This window comes from Schistocerca americana, chromosome 3, assembly GCF_021461395.2.
Source record: "Schistocerca americana isolate TAMUIC-IGC-003095 chromosome 3, iqSchAmer2.1, whole genome shotgun sequence".
Taxonomy (NCBI): Eukaryota; Metazoa; Arthropoda; class Insecta; order Orthoptera; family Acrididae; genus Schistocerca; species Schistocerca americana.
This window is the reverse complement of record NC_060121.1, coordinates 474,264,355-474,284,217: the sequence shown is the minus strand read 5'-3', so window position 1 is coordinate 474,284,217 and position 19,863 is coordinate 474,264,355.

Below are 19,863 nucleotides of genomic sequence, written 5' to 3'. Positions count from 1 at the left end.
AATAGCGCTTTATAACTTTTACCATTAAGTAGATCTACATGTGTTTACTATGCAAGGTGTACCAAGTATGGCGCACCGTCTGTCTGCGGCGCTGTACTGACCTAATGCCTTCCCGAAGACTGGTCCCGGCCGACACATTAAGCTCAGGCCCGTTGCTCGGACTGTGTGACAGATGGTTTGCAAAGTGTGAAATATACCACTCAGGAACTGTCTCGAAAGGAACTCAGAGGAAATCAGTGCTCCATTTCACAAGTCACATTGATGGTGCAGGAGCTTCTGGTCACAGAGGTGTGTACAAATTCAAACTTCAATCTTAGTAACGGTAGTGCATCAACTTACAATTTCTGATAGCAGCAACTGGGGTATGTGCATGAGGTACAGGTTGACACTGTAATGTTCATTTCGTTGATAAAGCACTTCCTCCATTTATTGAAATGAATGAATTCTCAAAATGAGTAAGTAAATATTGCAGCACCCTACGAGAGTTTCTGTCGGAACGGCAAAGGCTTCCCATAATACGTCAGTGGACGTCCTAGGCAGTTACGACGAACGTTATTCTGGCTACCTTACATCGCGCGCAATAGCGAACATCGTAAAGCGGCTTGCCTGTACAAAATCCGTAGCATAGTGTATTAAGCTTATGAAGACTGTTTCCGAATTCCTGTTCTCAGTGCACGTAGACCACACTCACGATGAAGACAAATCACACTGACATCGTTTCGTAACTAACTACACGGCAGTAATGAGAGACAAGAAGCAGTTGTTTCAAACCGATACAAAACTAAAACCTCCGTTTCCAATTGGTTATATTCAATCAGTCGTAGAACAGTCATGTCTTTGGATTTTACTTGCTATCAACCGTTCAAAATACAGATTCCAAACAGTTATGTACCAGTGGTAATCATGTTTTGTCATCAGACTAGCTGTTGCGACCCGCCTCGAATTCGTCCCCTGTGCCAACTTTTTCACCTCAGCAACACTTGCAAGCAAAGTCATCAATTGTAGTTAAATTTAAATTTTCGCTAACTCAGAGGGCCCTATGAAAAACATTTGGAAACGTCTGTAAGGACAAGAAAAAGAGAAATAACGACTAAACCACTGATAGAAACACATCTCAGTTTCCACAAGAGTGTGTAAAAAAATGTTATTTGCGTAATATGCTTACGTTGCATATTGATCAATATAACGACCATCTGGATCCAAAGCGTAGAACAGCACTACAGATTTCTTTATTGCTGCCTGAAACAACCGAGGATCGTGGAATGTTCAACTACCGTGACACAGCTCGTGCACTGCTTGAAGATTGAACAATGCGTCCAGAACAAATAACTTGGCTGTAGTAGCTCCAACAATTTGAGTCGCAGTTTCCGTCAGCGTCCCCAGGAGCAATATCCAAGTCACAAATTAATTCGAATTTCCAAGTCATGTTCTTCAACCCTGATGCGGAAACAGGTCCTTTACGTACACCCCTAATTCGTCGATACTGCAATGAGGAACGTTACTATTTCAGTTTTTTTGGTAAAACAACATTACGAGTAAAGCTCTGCCCAGCTTGTCCAAACCCATGTTGAATCCTGCAACTGTAATTCACACTGGTGCTTGTGTTTCAGCCCTACGTCACCGTAAAAGTATCGGTGCCTACCGGCAGCTCATGATACCAACGTTTCTAACAACCCAAATCCTGCAGTCCGCAGTCTGAACATCATTCCTATGATATTGTGTAGCCATACGGTAAATAGTTTTCCGTCAACATTGGCTTAAGCAGGGAAAGTTTAATTATAGCCACCCTGTATTCCAATTTGTGTCCTACCAGGTAGTTTTTGCCATCTACAGCTCCCTCAGACACCATTAACATGCTTGGTGTCTTAACACACGTCCTATCATCGCGTACCTCCTTCTTCTCAATAGTTTCTACTCCTTCCTCTACTTGCCGATTTTGCGGAGAACCTCATCATCTCTTAGCGTATCACTCTACCTACTGCTCAGCACCGTTCTATAGCGCAACATCTGGAACGCTGAGACTACCTTTTTCTGTTTCCCCTCAGTCCGTGATTCACTTCCGTACTTGCATACCTCAGAAACTTATCCTTAAATTAAGGCCTATGTTTGAGACTAGCACTTTTGTTTTGGCTCTTTGCCTCTGCGTTTCTGATTCTTATGCCTTCCCTCATTCATTAAGTAAGTATTGCAGCGCCTTAGGTGAGTTTCAGTCGGAGCGGCAAAGGCTTCCCATAACGCGTCAGTGGACGCCCTATGCAGTTAAGATGACGTCTTGAGTTATTTTGTTTCCTAAGTGACAGGATGCCCTCACTTTACCTACTTCATGTCCCTAATTTTGATAATAATATTCATGTTCAACGCCATCATTGCTTCATTGATGAATAGGCTGAACAGAAGGGATGAAAGACTATAGATCTACATCCTAATGTCAATAGTTTGTTCTTCGTCCTTCATTATTATGTTTCCCTCTTGATTCTTTTATACATACATGTTGATTCCGTGATAATGTTACAGACTTGTCGGTATGATGTACAAGAGTAAATTCAAGATAAGGAGCACTGGTCCGAAAACAGTCGGGTCAAAAGTTATAAGTGGAAACCGTTCTGTTACCTCTAATTGAAGAACACTTGTACCGATATTGTTTTTGCCTAAACTGTTGACAACTTTCAGATGTGGTGGTATGTACCACGTCAATAAAAAAATATCTTGCAAACAAAATATGTATCTTAAGTGGTATGAATAGTTGCTGATACTTTTATTTCTGTTTATACAACTATTCATTTCCCTCCTTCTGTAAGCTCTTTGGTGTCCGTATTTTTTATAGAGGAAATGTGGACCACAAAAAGAAAACAAAATTCAGTAAATATTGGCTGTAAAATGTATACCTGAAGAGCTATGTTAAGAGAGATAAACTATACAGTGGCGAAGATGAACAAGTGCTTCTTGTTCTTAGATATTCACGTTAGAGTCTTTGTGTATTGGCAATTTTCTTTTTCTTTTGGTTCATACTTCCTCCTTACAATGTATGGAAACCAAGGTTCATATGGCTCTGAGCACTATGGGACTTAACATCTATGGTCATCAGTCCCCTAGAACGTAGAACTACTATAACCTAACTAACCTAAGGACATCACACAACACCCAGTCATCACGAGACAGAGAAAGGAAACCAATGAGCATACAGTAAAAGACATTTGCTTAACAGTATCGAAAATAAAGAAGTGCCCTTAACTCTTAGGGGATACACTACAGAGTCCATTATTACTAGATACTTTTTCTTCTGTTGGTCCATTCTATCACGCATGATTCTTCCACCTTATAGGAACAGTTTCCCACTTCATGGGGAGAGAGAACCATAAACCTCTGTCCACTCCTCCGCCCCCTTTGAAAGTGCCGTAACTCCTTATGCGAAACTATACGGCCGCAATTTTTTACGATTTTTATTCAAAATTTAAGCAGTGTCACGGTTCGAATCCCCGGAAGTTTTCATTACCAGCCACAGCCGCTACGCTTACACCACTAGCATAAAATGCAATCGAAACCACTGCCTAAAAGACACAATATATATCCACAGGACATGCGGCCAGTAGTTGAATAGGTCGTGATGGTCTCCCCATTGACAAAAGATTTCTGACTTGTCCCCCGTTCCTATCTTCGTGAGGGGACTGCCAAGGTGGAGGTGACCATGAGAAAAAAACTGAATAACCAACGAAAGAGTAAAGCTATACGTGTTGAGGAGTCGAATTTCAGAAGATTTAACGTGGTAGGGAATCTAGAAAATCTGAACTGGAAATGCTAACGCTCAGTCTAGATCTAGTGGGGATCAGTGAAGTGAAATGAGAAGATGAGAAAGATTTCTGGTAGGACTAGCATAAGGTAATATCAACAGCAGCACAAAACAGTATAACGTTAGTAGGATTCGTTATGTATAGGAAGATAAGGCAGCCAGTGAATTACTGTGAACAGTTGTGCGACAGGGTTGTTCTCATCAGAATCGACAGCAAATCAACTCCTCCAACAATAGTTCAAGTATACATGTCATAGTCCCTAGCAGAAGATGCAGAAATAGAGGAGGACGTTGAATGGATAATTCAGCACATAAAGGGCGATGAAAATCTAATATTGATTGGGGATTGAAATATTGTTGTAGGAGAAAAACTATATGAGTGCGATATGGGACAATATGGGCTTGGTAGCAGGAATGAGAAACGAGAAAGACTAATTGAGTTCTGCAACAAACTTCTGCTAGTAATTGCGAATACTCTGATCAAGAATCACTAGAGGAAGACTAACACTTAGGATAGGTTGAATGATACGAAGCGATTCCAGTTAGATCACATGGAGTGAGGCAGCGAGTCCAAAATCGGATATTGGATTGTAAGACGTACAAAGGAGCAGATATTTACCAAGATCCTAATTTAGTAGTGATGAACAGTGGGCTGAAGTTTAAGAGACTAGTCAGGAAGAAGCAATGCGAAAGGCAGTGGGATATGGACGTAGTAAGAAATGAAGAGATACACTTGAAGTTATCTAAGGCTCCATATACCGCGATGAAGAATAGCTTAGCAGGCTGTTCAGTTGAAGAGGTCTGGACGTATCTGAAATGAGGTTTCCCATAAGTTTGAAAGAAAATTTAGATGCAAGTAAGGTAAAGCATTTCTGGCCAAGAGAAGTCTACTAATATCAAATACCGGCCTTAACTTGAGGAAGAAATTTCTGAGGATGTACGTCTGGAGTACAGCACTGTATGGTAGTGAAACATGGACTGTGGGAAAACCGGAACAGAAGAGAATCGAAGCATTTGAGATGTGGTGCTATAGACGAATTTTGAAAATTAGGTGGACTGATAAGGTAAGGAATGAGGAGGTTCTACGCAGAATCGGAGAGGAAAGGAATATGTGGAAAACACTGATAAGGAGAAGGGACAGGATGATAGGACATCTGCTAAGACATGAGGGAACGACTTCCATGGTACTAGAGGGAGCTGTAGAGGGCAAAAACTGTAGAGGAAGACAGAGATTGGAATACGTCAAGCAAATAATTGAGGACGTAGGTTGCAAGTGCTACTCTGAGATGAAGAGATTAGCACAGGAAAGGAATTCGTGGCGGGCCGCATCAAACCAGTCAGTAGACAAAAAAAGGTAATTTCGAAGAAACCATGGATACCATAAAAAGTACAAGAATGTTCAGAAAAACTCAAGAAGTACTAGTGGCTTAGAAATGAAGTAAGTAGGAAATGTTGGGCAGCTAAGGCTAAATGGCTGCAAGAAAATGGTAAAGAAATCGAAAAAGACATCATTATGGGAAGGACTGGCTCGGAATACAAAAAAGTCAATCAAATCTACGGTAAAAATAAAAGCAAAGGTGATAACATTAAGGGTGCAACGTGAATTCCACTGTTAAATGCAGAGGAGAGAACTGATGAGTGGGAAGAATATACTGAACGCCTGTGGGGAAGACTTGTCTGAAGAGGTGACAGAAGGAGAAAGAGGAGTCGACAAGAAAGAAATAGTGGCTCCAGTATTAGGATCATAATTTCACATAGCTTTGGAGCACTTAAGATTAAATACGACAGAAGGGATAGATACCATTCCATCTTAATTAGTAAAATCATTGGAGGAAGTGGCAACGAAATGGTTATTCACGTTGATGTGTAGGATATATGAGAGTGTCGATATACCTTCAGAGTTTCGGAGAAACATCATCCTCACAGTTACGAAGATAGCAAGAGCCGACAAGGATGGGATTTATTGAACTGTCACCTTTACAGCTCATGCATACTAGTTGCTGACAACAACAATATTCAGAACAATGGATAAGAAAATTGAAGACGTCTTAGGATATGCTCAGTTTGGCTTTGGAAAAGGTAAAGAGAGACAGTTCTGCTGTTGCGGTCAGTAATGGAAGCGAGACTAAAGAAAAATCAAGACACTTTCATGGAGCTTGTCGGCCCAGGAAAAGCGTTCGACAACATCAAATGGTGCAAGATGTTCCAAATTTTTTAGAAAAATTGGTATAGGCTCTAGAGGAAGATAGGAAATATATAAAATGTACAAGAGCCAAGAGGGAACGTAAATGCGGAAGGAGTGTAAGACTGAGATGTAATCCTTCTCCCTAGTGTTCAGCCTATATTTCGAAGAATCAATGATAGAAACAAAAGAAAGTTTCAACAGTGGGATTAAAATTCAAGGTGAAATGGCATTAGTGGTAAGATTCACTGAAGACTTTTAATCCTCAGTGAAAGTGAAGAATAATTGCAGGATCTATTGAACGGAATGAACAATCCAATAGGTACAGAATATGAATTGCGAGTAAAGCGAAGAAAGGCGAAAGTAATACCAAGTAGCAGATATGAGAACAGCGAGAACCTCAACATCATAACTGGGCATCACGAAGTACACGAAGTTAAAGATTGTTGCCACGTAGGCAGCAAAATAACCTAAGATGGAAGGAGCCAGGAGGACATGAGAAGCAGGTTAACAGTGGCAAAAACGACATTCCTGGCCAAGAGGAGTTTATTAGTATCACATATAGGCCTAGTTTGAGAATGAGGATTCTGAAAATGTACGTTTGGAGCACATCAGTATATGACATTGAACCGTGAACTTTGGATAAACCAGAACAGAAGAGAAGCGAAGCATTTGAGATGTGGCGCTAGGGAGGAAAGTTTTTAAATTAGGTGGACTGGTATGGTAAGGAATGAGATGATCTTCTGCAGAATCGACGCGGAGAGGATTATATACAAAACACTCACAAGAAGAGTAGTCAGGATGGTAAGAGATGTGTTAATACAACGGGGAATGACCTCCATGGTATTACAGAGAACTGTAGAGCGTAAAAACGTAGATGAACACTGAGATTGGAATAGAGCCAACAAATAATTGAGGAAGTTTGTTGCAGGTGGTTCTACGAGTGAAATTTTTGGTGGACACCATCGAACCAGTCAGGAGACTGATGACTGAAAAAAAAAAAGAAATTAAATAAAAAGAAAGAAAAGCACATTTGAAAGTTGCCTATAGTACACTCTTAGCAGCAACAGTACTGGTACATGTATTCAACTGACAGAGGAATCAGAACGATTTTCGCTTATGAGATTCGATCCGGGCGTTTTGGAACCAGGCTCCCTTACCTCAGATTGACACATTTATCCTTTTCTGTCATTTGTAGAAGTTTTTGACATCATCGCGGAAGCACCCTAGTAGTACGTAATAGTCACATATTTTTCATTATCGTGTCGAAAAAAGGAACCATACGAAAATCGTGTAGCCCATTGATAAAGAGGAGTACCCTGCAGTAATTCGGTAACCTACAGTAATCCATGATGCAGTGCTGTATGTATATGGAAACAATGTATCGTTATCTGAAACAGTGGTTCAGTAGAACACAAGAGTCGTGCGTGGTCAGACAAGACTGATTGACGAGAAACGAAGAAGCGGATCTTTCTCTTCTAAAGCGGAACTCACTACCGTGGACCTGGAGCCTGCAACGGCGTATTACAAAAACCGGCTGTAGCAGAGAAGGAGAAATCAGTCGAGGGTCTCTCAATACTTTGCGCAACACCCTGAACAGGAGACAAAGGACATTCGAATATCTCGACAAACTGGTGGGGAATGTTTGGTGCCATACCAGAAGAATCTAGATCCTTAACCGCCAAAGGGTGGTGGCTGAATCACTAATGGCCAGATGCAAAGGAACAAATGAAACACGGCATACGTATGGAAACACCATCGCCCATAAGCGAAGACCCAACTATCGGTGTCATGAGAGAGGGAACACTACAAGAAGATAGTTTCGAAACGATTCATGCCGCAAGAGCTAAATTTTATAGACAATACAAAAGTTGTCTTATTCTAGGATGCTGACAGCATCAGTCGTGGACGGTAATGCTTAAATGAATAAAAGCTCTGTACTTCAGTTTCCACGTGGAGCAAACGCTCCCTACCAGAGTAAATAGCGGCCAAGGTGACCCTGAGTGCTCTTTGTGACTGCAATGGTGTGGCTCTAGCATATTGTTCTCCTAAGAGGTAAACCGTCTGGCGAGACGAGTCTGCCTCACTCTCTGGTGTCGAGGTTAAGGGAGGCCGTTAAGGCGAACCGTCACGGGAAGCAGAACTACAACGGCCCAGCTCATTCTACACATGACAGTCACACATGCGCATCAAATTTTGCCTCATTCCCCGTATTCTCTTAATATGGTGTCCAGCAACTTGTTCTTCATTCATCGGATGAAGAAACTAAAGCGTGGTAGGCGTATCCTGAATGAGGTCGACGTGATTTTTTAGGTGGAACATATCCTGAAGAACCAAAATGTATTCTATAATCTTACGAAGGTGGCGCCCCACAGCTAGAAAACATTTCAAGAAAGTCAAAATTTACCGCCAAGAGCTACTGATGAAATTTCTTGTTTGATCAACAAGTTTCTTTACCCCGACCATCGTCAGTTTCATATAAACATTTACAAGATACTAAAATCTTTCAATTCATCACTGTTTTCACATTTAATGATCGACGATGAAATCTATCATTGTGTGACCATAGTAACGACTTCATGGATTTTATTATGTGATTCAAATGGTGTAAATGTTTTTTTATGAACCTGATGATGATTCGTGCAACGAAACTAGTCGTTTAACAAAGAAATTTTATCAGAAGTTCTTGGAGGTATGGTCTGACGTTCTTCAAATATTCTACTATCAACGTATCCCCCTAGTTATCAGTCGCTGAGAAAAAGGTGTTACATTCAAGGGCTAATAGCCTAAGAAATTTCACTCGTGATTATCAATCTGCATGACCAAATCTTTATTTCTTTGTTAAGGATGTAAGTGAAACTTTGTGACTACCGCTCGTACTCGTTGGTGTCCATCTGAAATAATTTCTTTCATGGCATTTTACATATGCGAGTAGTTACCTGAATAATGGTGCATTAACATTTTCCTTCATCTTTATTTCCTCACAGACAACGTTTCACTATCTCATATTCTGTCATCAAGGAAATCTTACAGCACGAACACTCCATGTTGCTTTGTCCTTTACAGCTAACGCACGCAACCTGTGCTCACTATGAGTGATAAACTGTTCAAGACTTTCTTTTTACGATCTATTCTCAGTGAAAATACGCTCAACTCATTACTCACAGAAGTAAGAAAATACGTTAATACACGAAATAATGAACTATTGCGAGAATAACTTGTTAAAACGTTCTATGTGTTTTTGTAACAATATTACGCTGCACTGTCCCTGACTTGCTATGCTTACTAGCGCCTGTGATCTGATACGCACAGCAGTTGTAAGCAGAGACCTTCCGAAACAATGGTAAGAGACGGTTGTTTTGCAGAAATTTCACTGAAATGCTTAGTAAAATTTCAGAATAAATTACGTCAAGCACATCCACTGCAATTTTTTTTATTCAAGTCATCCATTTTTTCATGTATTTCTGCACTAACGGCATACTTTTAAACCATAAATTCTATTAAAAATCATTACGTAGCATTGTTTACTAGAAAACTGAATTTCTGAGTGCACTTAACAGCAGTTACCATCGACTTACTACTGTTTACTTGCTGGGCGAGTTAGCGAAACACTACTATCAAACCTGTCAAAATTACACATTTAAAAGTTCCGCACTATTTCAGTTTATGGTACAAAGATCTGCATTGGCAGTTTTCGAAATAATGAAGTATAGTCTGCAAGCATAATGACCCTGCACATTTCTGCCAGGACGCTGTAACGTAAGTTCACATAAACAGTATTAAGGAACACAAGGTAACATTTTACACTAGCTCGAAGAATCATTCACTTTTACCTGATAGCAACAGCTTTTGAAGCGCATTTGTGTTTGGTAACATATTCAGGACCTGTATCCGAGTGGTAATTATACACATATTCCTCAGAGTAATACAAATTTTCCACGAAAAGCATTTTTCTGGCACGAACACCCCACAAATTACGGTTAATGGCAGCCATGTTTTCCGTAATTAACGCTCTTTACATGCACAGAGTCTGACAAAGTTGACATCAGCGAGAACCTGTTACAACAACTGCCATTTCTCTCTTCATCAGGAGCTGTCTACTAATATGAACAAAGCACAATACGTACCATATTTTACATGCAATAACTGTTTTTCTCGCCGAAAGTCCTTTACCTTTGTGCACAGCCAAGGTCTTCTGTTATGTTACGTAACAGATTGATTGCCATGGAAACACTGTGCCACATCAACTGACTGCTGTGCGCTGCAGTGTAGAAGCTGAATGGCACACTGATCCCATCGTTTTTAGTCTGCAAGCATAATTAAACGCTATTGAGATTGCAGGCTTCCTTGCGACCGCGAATGAACAAGATGTGTGTCGCCTGCAGCGGGCACGAGCGCTCAAGTTCCTTCAGTGAAATTTTGTAGAGCAATTATCGTTTCCGCACTAGCAGAGAACCCTTTTCACAGTCCAACAAATTGAAAACAGTAATTAAACCGTTGCGGCTTCGCAAAGTTGTATGGATCAGAGCCAAACTGTTCTCAGAAATCGTAGTTTGGAAGTCTCCATGCAATGCTGCAGCAGTCGCACGATGGGGGAACAGCGAAGCTTATCGTCTGCTTTGCCTTTAGCTATTGTAGCAAACAGGAGTCCTTCAAGATGACGACTATTTGGTTTCAGTTACAACCATTAAACTGATTTAAATAAGTAATAGAAACGTTGAAACATGTATACATAATTGTAATACCTTCGTGTGCGTCATGCATAACCTCTCCAGTCGAGCGACAACAGCTGTCAGTTAATTGACACATACGAGTATACTTAACACAGACTGGAAATACGCGAAAGACGAAAGGTTATCCTCAGTTCAGTTTAGTCTTTGGTTGATTTTGTTTCCTCTGTATGGATGTTTGTCTATTGCTTGGCTTCTGATATAAACGATCACCAGTATTTTTCAAGTTGGTACTTTGATGGTTATAAGTAAATTTATTTCGTGGCTGAAGCTCACATTTCATCCGGGTTCGCTATCAAATATGTATGGAAATAGGGATGTGTCTTGTGCACGTACAAATTATTCTTATTTAACATCAAAACATGTTGCTATCAAGTTTCAAAGTTGTTTCATTTACTTCCTTACTATTATATTTAATGTATTGGCAGAAGAGCCAACACCGTGTTGCTAGAGGAAGCCGAAATGCACGCGTTTAAGCTCACGCAGACTGGCATGAGGTCTCGAACAAGGTAAAGTAGTTGAGTCTACTAAAAAAAGTACGGAGTTGCTTGAATACTTAACTTTAATCCATAATTGGTGTACATCGCTCTTGACGGTACATGTTTTACAATCTCAATATAAACTGGTAATGGCGCCTTGCAAGGTCGTAGCAAACGATGTAGCTGAAGGCTATGCTGTCTATCGTCTCGGCAAATGAGAGCGTATTTGTCAGTGAACCTTTCCTAGCAAAGTCGGCTGTACAACTGGGGCGAGTGCTAGGACGTCTCTATAGACCTGCCGTGTGGCGGCGCTCGGTCTGCAATCACTGCCAGTGGCGACACACGGGTCCGACGTATACTAACGGACCGCGGCCGATTTAAAGGCTACCACATAGCAAGTGTGGTGTCTGGCGGTGACACCACAATATTTATTTCCTTGTTATTATATAATAATGTTTGTGCAGATGTCTGTCATTTACAATAAACTGATATTTTGCACCAGTATGAAATTATTTTGTTGTTTTCACTTTTTCATGCCTCTACGAAAACTGCACTTTCTAACCCACATTGTGTGATTCTTTACAATCAGTGACACAAAAATGGTTCAGATGCCTCCGAGCACTATGGGACTTAATAGCTGAGGTCATCAGTCCCCTAGAACTTAGAACTAATTAAACCTAACTAACCTAAGGACATCACACACATCCATGCCCGAGGCAGGATTCGAACCTGCGACCGTGGCGGTCGCGCGGTTCCAGGCTGAAGCGCCTAGAACCACTTGGCCACACCGGTCGGCAATCAGTGACACAGTTGGCATCAGAATGTAGATTTTACATTTAAACATGTAAAAAGTGGAGGTAACAAAATGTGACACAATAGGGCAATATATCAACGTTACTGAAAATGACAGACAGTCACAACATAAACATCAATATGTAACACTAATAAAACAAAAAACGAACTGTGCGAAGCTTCCTTTGAAGCATTTTGGTTGTTAAAGTAGTATAATTTTTTTTTTTTTTTTGCTTAAGACAGAACCTTATTTCCATTGACAGGACTGGAACATAAAGGCTTGTAATGTTTCTTTCTTAATGGATTAACACAAGTGGCCTTCTTTTTTCATAGCTTCAACATTTTGTTGGATCAGGAGCATCAACTTCTTAAATATTTCATAAAGCACTTATTAACAAATTGTCAGAGTTGTAGTAAGTGTGTTTAAAGTCTAGTTTCGAAAAACCTGGTTCATTCTCAATCGTACCTACTGAGGGTGCACTGAAAGTGCAAGTCAGAATCAAACTGTTCAGGAACGAAATGTTCGCAAATGGCTGTCAGAATCAACATGTGCCTGCTTAGTATGATTCGGACTTGCTAAGTAGGTACACAGGTCTGTGACAGTCATCTGCGAACACTTCGTAAATCATTTAATGTCATATTTATGTTTGATATTAAGATGGGGTATTTTCATAGCAGCCTCAGAGGCTCAGGTATTGAGAACATTTGGCTGAAGATTATCCTTCTCCGGCAGTTTCCTTATAAGGGAAAACTCCTGGAAATCTGGATCGATACTGTACGTAGAGGAAAAATTCTAAGAGACAGATCAAAGTAGGCTCGAAAAACATGTTTGACGGTGATCAATCTGTCTGGGTGTCCGTAACATCTAATCGCAATGTCGTAAAGAATTCTTTCTTCTTTCTTTTGCTTTGCCTTTGTCCTGCAATGACGCAGGGTCGGCATGGTTAACCGGATTTGGAAAGGTTAATTGAAGGGGTGGCCGGATGCCCTTCCTGCCGCCACCTCGTACCCCCTGGAATGGAATTAGTGGACCCCAGCTGTCTGTGTCTAGTGTAATCCATGGAATAGTGCAAATGTGTTCAGATGTCTGCGAGCCCTGTGACTGAAGTGGGACGTGGGGACCAGCCCGGTATTCACCTAGTGGGATGTGGAAAACCGCCTAAAAACCACATCCAGGCTGGCCGGCACACCGGCCTTTGTCGTTAAGCTGCCGGCTGGATTCGATCCGGGGCCGGCGCGCCTACCCGAGTCCAGGAAGCAGCGCATTAGCGCTCTCGGATAACGTGACGGGTCGCGTAAAGAATTCCAACCCGTAATATTAAAAGAAAATAGGTACTGAGCTGCTCTAAACTGGTAGTTTCCTGCTAATTCAGTACGAAATTTAGCAATCTGTCGACTAGTAGGTGATTAGGGATGAAGCAAAAGTTTGTGTTTGTGAATAATAAGGGATGGATTTAACCCGCTGTTTTGCAGTACAACCTCATTGGCGTCTTCTTACGGTGATTTAAGGAAACTGCTTACAACCCACTCCTGGGTGAATGAACGAACATCATCACTTGGCTACTGCCGAATTCAAGAGTAGTGGAACTGACTGCTGCCCCACTTTGTTCACCGCCAGTAAAACAATGCGTTGGAAGTCTGTTCGGTTCTAGGCGCTACAGTCTGGAACCGAGCAACCGCTACGGTCGGAGGTTCGAATCCTGCCTCGGGCATGGATGTGTGTGATGTCCTTAGGTTAGTTAGGTTTAACTAGTTCTAATTCTAGGCGACTGATGACCTCAGAAGTTAAGTCGCATAGTGCTCAGAGCCATTTGAACCATTTTTGGAAGTCTGTTGTTTTCATAGTCCTCATCACCCGTGTGTTATTTGACTTCACTTCCGTGTATTCCGTTCATACCTCATGCAACATGGTGACTTGTCACCCATCGTCCTTTACACAACCTCTTCAAGTTCGGATGTTTAGAAATAATCGCGTGGCCCGTTTGTCGGATGTGCCTGCATACGCCGCTAATAAGTTGTCATGAAGCTGTCATCACTGCACTACCTGCGTCCATAGTGCCGTAGGACCTCTCCTTCACTACATACTGGCCCTCAAAAGCTAGCTTGGATATCGATTATGTCTGTAAGTGAAACTCTTCTGAAATGTTTTCAATTAACATAACTTCCAGATGAGAAATCTTGGCAGTAATAAGCAGTAAATGACTATAGAGTTAGGCAGCAATTTTGGTAATAGAACATACACGAACATTGACAGCTTTTATTAATAAGCGCTGTTTAATTTTCTCATTATACACTTCAAAAAATGGTTCAAATGGCTCTGAGCACTATGCGACTTAACTTCTCAGGACATCAGTCGCCTAGAACTTAGAACTAATTAAACCTAAATAACCTAAGGACATCACACACATCCATGCCCGAGGCAGGATTCGAACCTGCGACCGTAGCGGTCGCTCGGTTCCAGACTGCAGCGCCTAGAACCGCACGGCCACTCCGGCCGGTCATACACTGCAAGTAGACGTTTTACTGTGAATCAAATACATCTTCCGAGGTAATTTAGTGCATTATACGTCGACGATTTCTGCTTGGAGAGGGGAAGCTGTACATGCCTTCTCTCTATCAAAGCACTGAATATGCAAATCCTACCAGCCTTGCCGATTTCGGGTGTGTCTTGCATAACGTAACTTCTCTGGGAGAGGAATGAATGATAACGTTCGGAGTCACATTGAGCTCGATGTTATCACAGACACAGTTTAGTTTGACCAAGACATGAGAGACCCAGCTGAAGAGTCTACCGCTGTTCCTGTGCGATTCCGGTGAACGGCATAACATTGGTCCGGAGACATTAAGAAGCAAACATGAAATATCAGTGGTTGGACTGAGAAGAAAGGTACTCGATGCTATATCTTTCGGTCCTAAACAGCATAAGAAATTATGTAGTCAAAACCAAGTTTTCAAATTGAAATGATATGTTAATGTGTCTTTACTTTCAGCGGCTAGATTTATCATGGGGTCTTATTGTCACCTATGAGTTCTGTGTGCTGAGGAACACGTCATCTGAAGACACCATTGATTTACTGTAATGTTCGACGAACATTCTATGTACGGCCGGAGAGACGTGCTCCTACAATGTATGTGGCAAAATAATGTTTTATTTGTGGGTAAATATTCGTGAAATGTCTTTAATTTTAAGGCATTCAAGAATTGGTATTCGTTGCGGTACGTTTGTAGAAAACTAACAGGGAAGCAATGGTACTGTTTCCTGTAATAGACTACTACAAGTTTCCAAGTTTGTACTGACACAGTTTAAGAATCTTCCTCGTATAATGAGCTTTAAAATGAATTTAGCATTATTACTGCAAAACAATCTTTAGATGTATTGTAGTGAATTTCTGATGTATTCTTTATCTTTATCTAAAGACATGGACGGGAAAAGCTGCAACACTGAATTCGGGATACATTGGTCTAGGTAACATATTTAAGTGATTAACTTCGCAGGATCACACGTTAATGTAAGCACGAGAGTAGCCATTGCAAATACGAATGCTGCTACACTAATAACCAGTGTAATCGCCAGACTGTTCAGTGCAAGCATGGAAACGTGCACGCATTGTGTTTTGCAGGTGCCGGATGTCAGTTTGTAGGACGGAAAATGGTTCAAATGGCTCTGAGCACTATGGGACTCAACTGCAGTGGTCATCAGTCCCCTAGAACTTAGAACTACTTAAACCTAACTAACCTAAGGACATCACACACATCCATGCCCGAGGCAGGATTCGAACCTGCGACCGTAGCAGTCGCACGGTTCCTGACTGCGCGCCTAGAACCGCGAGACCACCGCGGCCGGCTGTAGGACGGAGTTCCATGCCTGTGGCACCTGGTCGGTCAGTACAGGGACAGTTAAAGCTGTTTGTGGGTGACGCTCGAGTTGTCGTCGGATAATGTCCCAAATGTGCTCGAGTGGGGATTGTTGTGTACATACTTCCGCATAGTCAGAACGTACACAACTTTCCCACTGGAGCGCGCCCGGCTAAGCACAACAGCGCAGGCGTAGCGCTCGTCCGTCTCCGCTCTACGAGATGGCGCTGCCATAAAGACGGACCAAATTCTGCTCCCGCCGATCCGCGTATTAATATGTAACGCAGCCAATGAGATTGCTGCTAACGTAGAACCTTTTCTCCTCGCGGATCACGCTCGCGCAGTGATACATGAACGCTCGAGGTATTATAAAGACTGTAGTCAGTCTGCATCAGTCTGCCTTAGTCTGCAGTCACGTTTCAGTCTGCGCCTAATAAGATTATCATATTCCTGTACAATTGTCGAGTGCTAGTAGTAGTGTTCCATAGATTTCGTGTTTGTTTTGAATACAGTCAGAGAGAGTCCCTTTAGTCAGCCATAGTGCCAGTAGTGTCAGTGTTTGTTCAATACAGTCCAGAGACAGGTAGTGCTATTTTCATTGTTTCTACAAGAAGCGGCTAGCAATCACAGTTTAGTCAACAATCAGCCGTCTATAGTGAATTAGCAGTCTAGTTAAAAGTTGATTAACTCTCTACAGTAAATTGATTTCTTAGGATGGATAGGATGTGTGACTGCTGTGTACGGACGCAGGAGGAGCTGGCCAGTGTTCGCGAACAGCTGAGCGTGTTGATGGCCACGGTCAGCCGTCTTCAAGCTGCTGCCTTGGAGTATAGCGGCAGTGGGGAGTCTGGTGCGTCGCATGGTACACCCCAGGTGTTACATGCTTCACCCACTGTCCCTGCTGTCGAGACATCTTCGCGGGTACCGGGCACGGTTGGGCTACCCTCTCCCCAAGGGGAGTGGCGGGTTCAGCGGCGTTCGCGGCGCACGAGGCGGAGGGTAAATGTGGAGGCCGGCCGTATGGCATCGCCCGCTCTGCCTGTGGGTGGACATGTGGCTCCTCTTCCTGCAAGGTCCGAGCAGGCACACGGGGGGAGGGGTTTATTAGTTATTGGGAGCTCCAACGTTAGGCGGGTGATGGAGCCCCTTAGGAAAATAGCGGAAAGGTCGGGGAAGAAGGCCAATGTTCACTCTGTCTGCTTGCCGGGGGGTCTCATCCGAGATGTGGAGGAGGCCCTGCCGGCGGCGATAGAGAGCACTGGGTGCACCCGACTGCAAATTGTTGCTCATGTCGGCACCAATGACTCCTGCCGTCTGGGTTCAGAGGTCATCCTCAGTTCGTACAGGCAATTGGCGGAATTAGTGAAGGCGGAAAGCCTCGCTCGCGGGGTGGAATCAGAGCTAACTATTTGTAGTATCGTTCCCAGAACCGATCGCGTTCCTCTGGTTTGGAGCCGAGTGGAAGGCTTAAACCAGAGGCTCAGACGATTCTGCGGAGATCTGGGGTGTAAATTTCTCGACCTCCGCTATCGGGTGGAGAAATGTAGGGTCCCCCTGAATAGGTCAGGCGTGCACTACACGCCGGAAGCCGCTACAAGGGTAGCGGAGTACGTGTGGAGTGCACAGGGGAGTGTTTTAGGTTAGAGAATTCCCTCCCTAGGCCCGACAAGATGCCTCCTGAGACGCGGCAACAAGGAATAACAATATTAATGTGCTAATAGTAAACTGCAGGAGCGTCTATAGAGAGGTCCTAGAAATGCTCTCATTAATAAACGGTCACAACGCCCATATAGTACTAGGGGCAGAAAGTTGGCTGAAACCAGACGTAAACAGTAATGAAATCCTAAACTCAGATTTGAATGTATTCCGCAGAGACAGGCTGGACTGTGAAGGGGGAGACGTGTTTATAGCGATGAGAAGTGCAATAGTATCGAAGGAAATTGACGGAGATCCGAAATGTGAAATAATTTGGGTGAAGGTCACGGTTAAAGCAGGCTCAGACATGGTAATTGGATGTCTCTATAGGCCCCCTGGCTCAGCAGCTGTTGTGGCTGAGCACCTGAAGGATAATTTAGAAAATATTTCGAGTAGATTTCCCCACCATGTTATAGTTCTGGGGGGAGATTTTAATTTGCCGGATATAGACTGGGAGACTCAAACGTTCATAACAGGTGGTAGGGACAAAGAATCCAGTGAAATTTTTCTAAGGCTTTATCTGAAAACTATCCTGAGCAGTTAAACAGAGAACCGACTCGTGGCGATAACATATTAGACCTTCTGGTGACAAACAGACCCGAACTATTTGAAACAGTTAACGCAGAACAGGGAATCAGCGATCATAAAGCGGTTACGGCATCTATGATTTCAGCCGTAAATAGAAATATTAAAAAATGTAGGAAGATTTTTCTGTTTAGCAAAAGTGACAAAAAGCAGATTACAGAGTACCTGACGGCTCAACACAAAAGTTTTGTCTCAAGTACAGATAGTGTTGAGTATCAGTGGACAAAGTTCAAAACCATCGTACAATATGCGTTAGATGAGTATGTGCCAAGCAAGATCGTAAGAGATGGAAAAGAGCCACCGTGGTACAACAACCGAGTTAGAAAACTGCTGCGGAAGCAAAGGGAACTTCACAGAAAACATAAACATAGCCAAAGCCTTGCAAACAAACAAAAACTACGCGAAGCGAAATGTAGTGTGAGGAGGGCTATGCGAGAGGCGTTCAATGAATTCGAAAGTAAAGTTCTATGTACTGACTTGGCAGAAAATCCTAAGAAATTTTGGTCTTATGTCAAAGCGGTAGATGGAACAAAACAAAATGTCCAGACACTCTGTGAGCAAAATGGTACTGAAACAGAGGATGACAGACTAAAGGCCGAAATACTAAATGTCTTTTTCCAAAGCTGTTTCACAGAGGAAGACTACCCCGTAGTTCCTTCCCTAGATTGTCGTACAGATGACAAAATGGTAGATATCGAAATAGACGACAGAGGGATAGAGATACAATTAAAATCGCTCGAAAGAGGAAAGGCCGCTGGACCTGATGGGATACCAGTTCGATTTTACACAGAGTACGCGATGGAACTTGCCCCCTTCTTGCAGCGGTGTACCATAGGTCTCTAGAAGAGCGTAGCGTTCCAAAGGGTTGGAAAAGGGCGCAGGTCATCCCCGTTTTCAAGAAGAGACGTCGAACAGATGTGCAGAACTATACACCTATATCTCTAACGCCGATCAGTTGTAGAATTTTGGAACACGTGTTATGTTCGAATATAATAACTTTTCTGGAGACTAGAAATCTACTCTGTAGGAATCAGCATGGGTTTCGAAAAAGACGGTCGTGTGAAACCCAGCTCGCGCTATTCGTCCACGAGACTCAGAGGGCCATAGACACGGTTCACAGGTAGATGCCGTGTTTCTTGACCTCCGCAAGGCGTTCGATACAGTTCCCCACAGTCTTTTAATGAACAAAGTAAGAGCATATGGACTATCAGACCAATTGTGTGATTGGATTGAAGAATTCCTAGATAACAGAACGCAGCATGTCATTCTCAATGGAGGGAAGTCATCCGAAGTAAGAGTGATTTCAGGTGTGCCGCAGGGGAGTGTCATAGGACCGTTGCTGTTCACAATATACATAAGTGACCTTGTGGATGACATCGGAAGTTCATTGAGGCTTTTAGCAGATGATGCTGTGGTGTATCGACAGGTTTTAACAATGGAAAATTGTACTGAAATGCAGGAGGATCTGCAGCGAATTGACGCAAGGTGCAGGGATTGGCAATTCAATCTCAATGTAGACAAGTGCAATGTGCTGTGAAAACATAGAAAGATAGATCCCTTATCATTTAGCTACAAAATAGCAGGTCAGCAACTGGAAGCAGTTAATACCATAAATTATCTGGGAGTACGCTTAGGAGTGATTTAAAATGGAATGATCATATAAAGTTGATCGTCGGAAAAACAGATGCCAGACTGAGATTCACTGGAAGAATCCTAAGGAAATGCAACCCGAAAACGAAGGAAGTAGGTTACAGTACG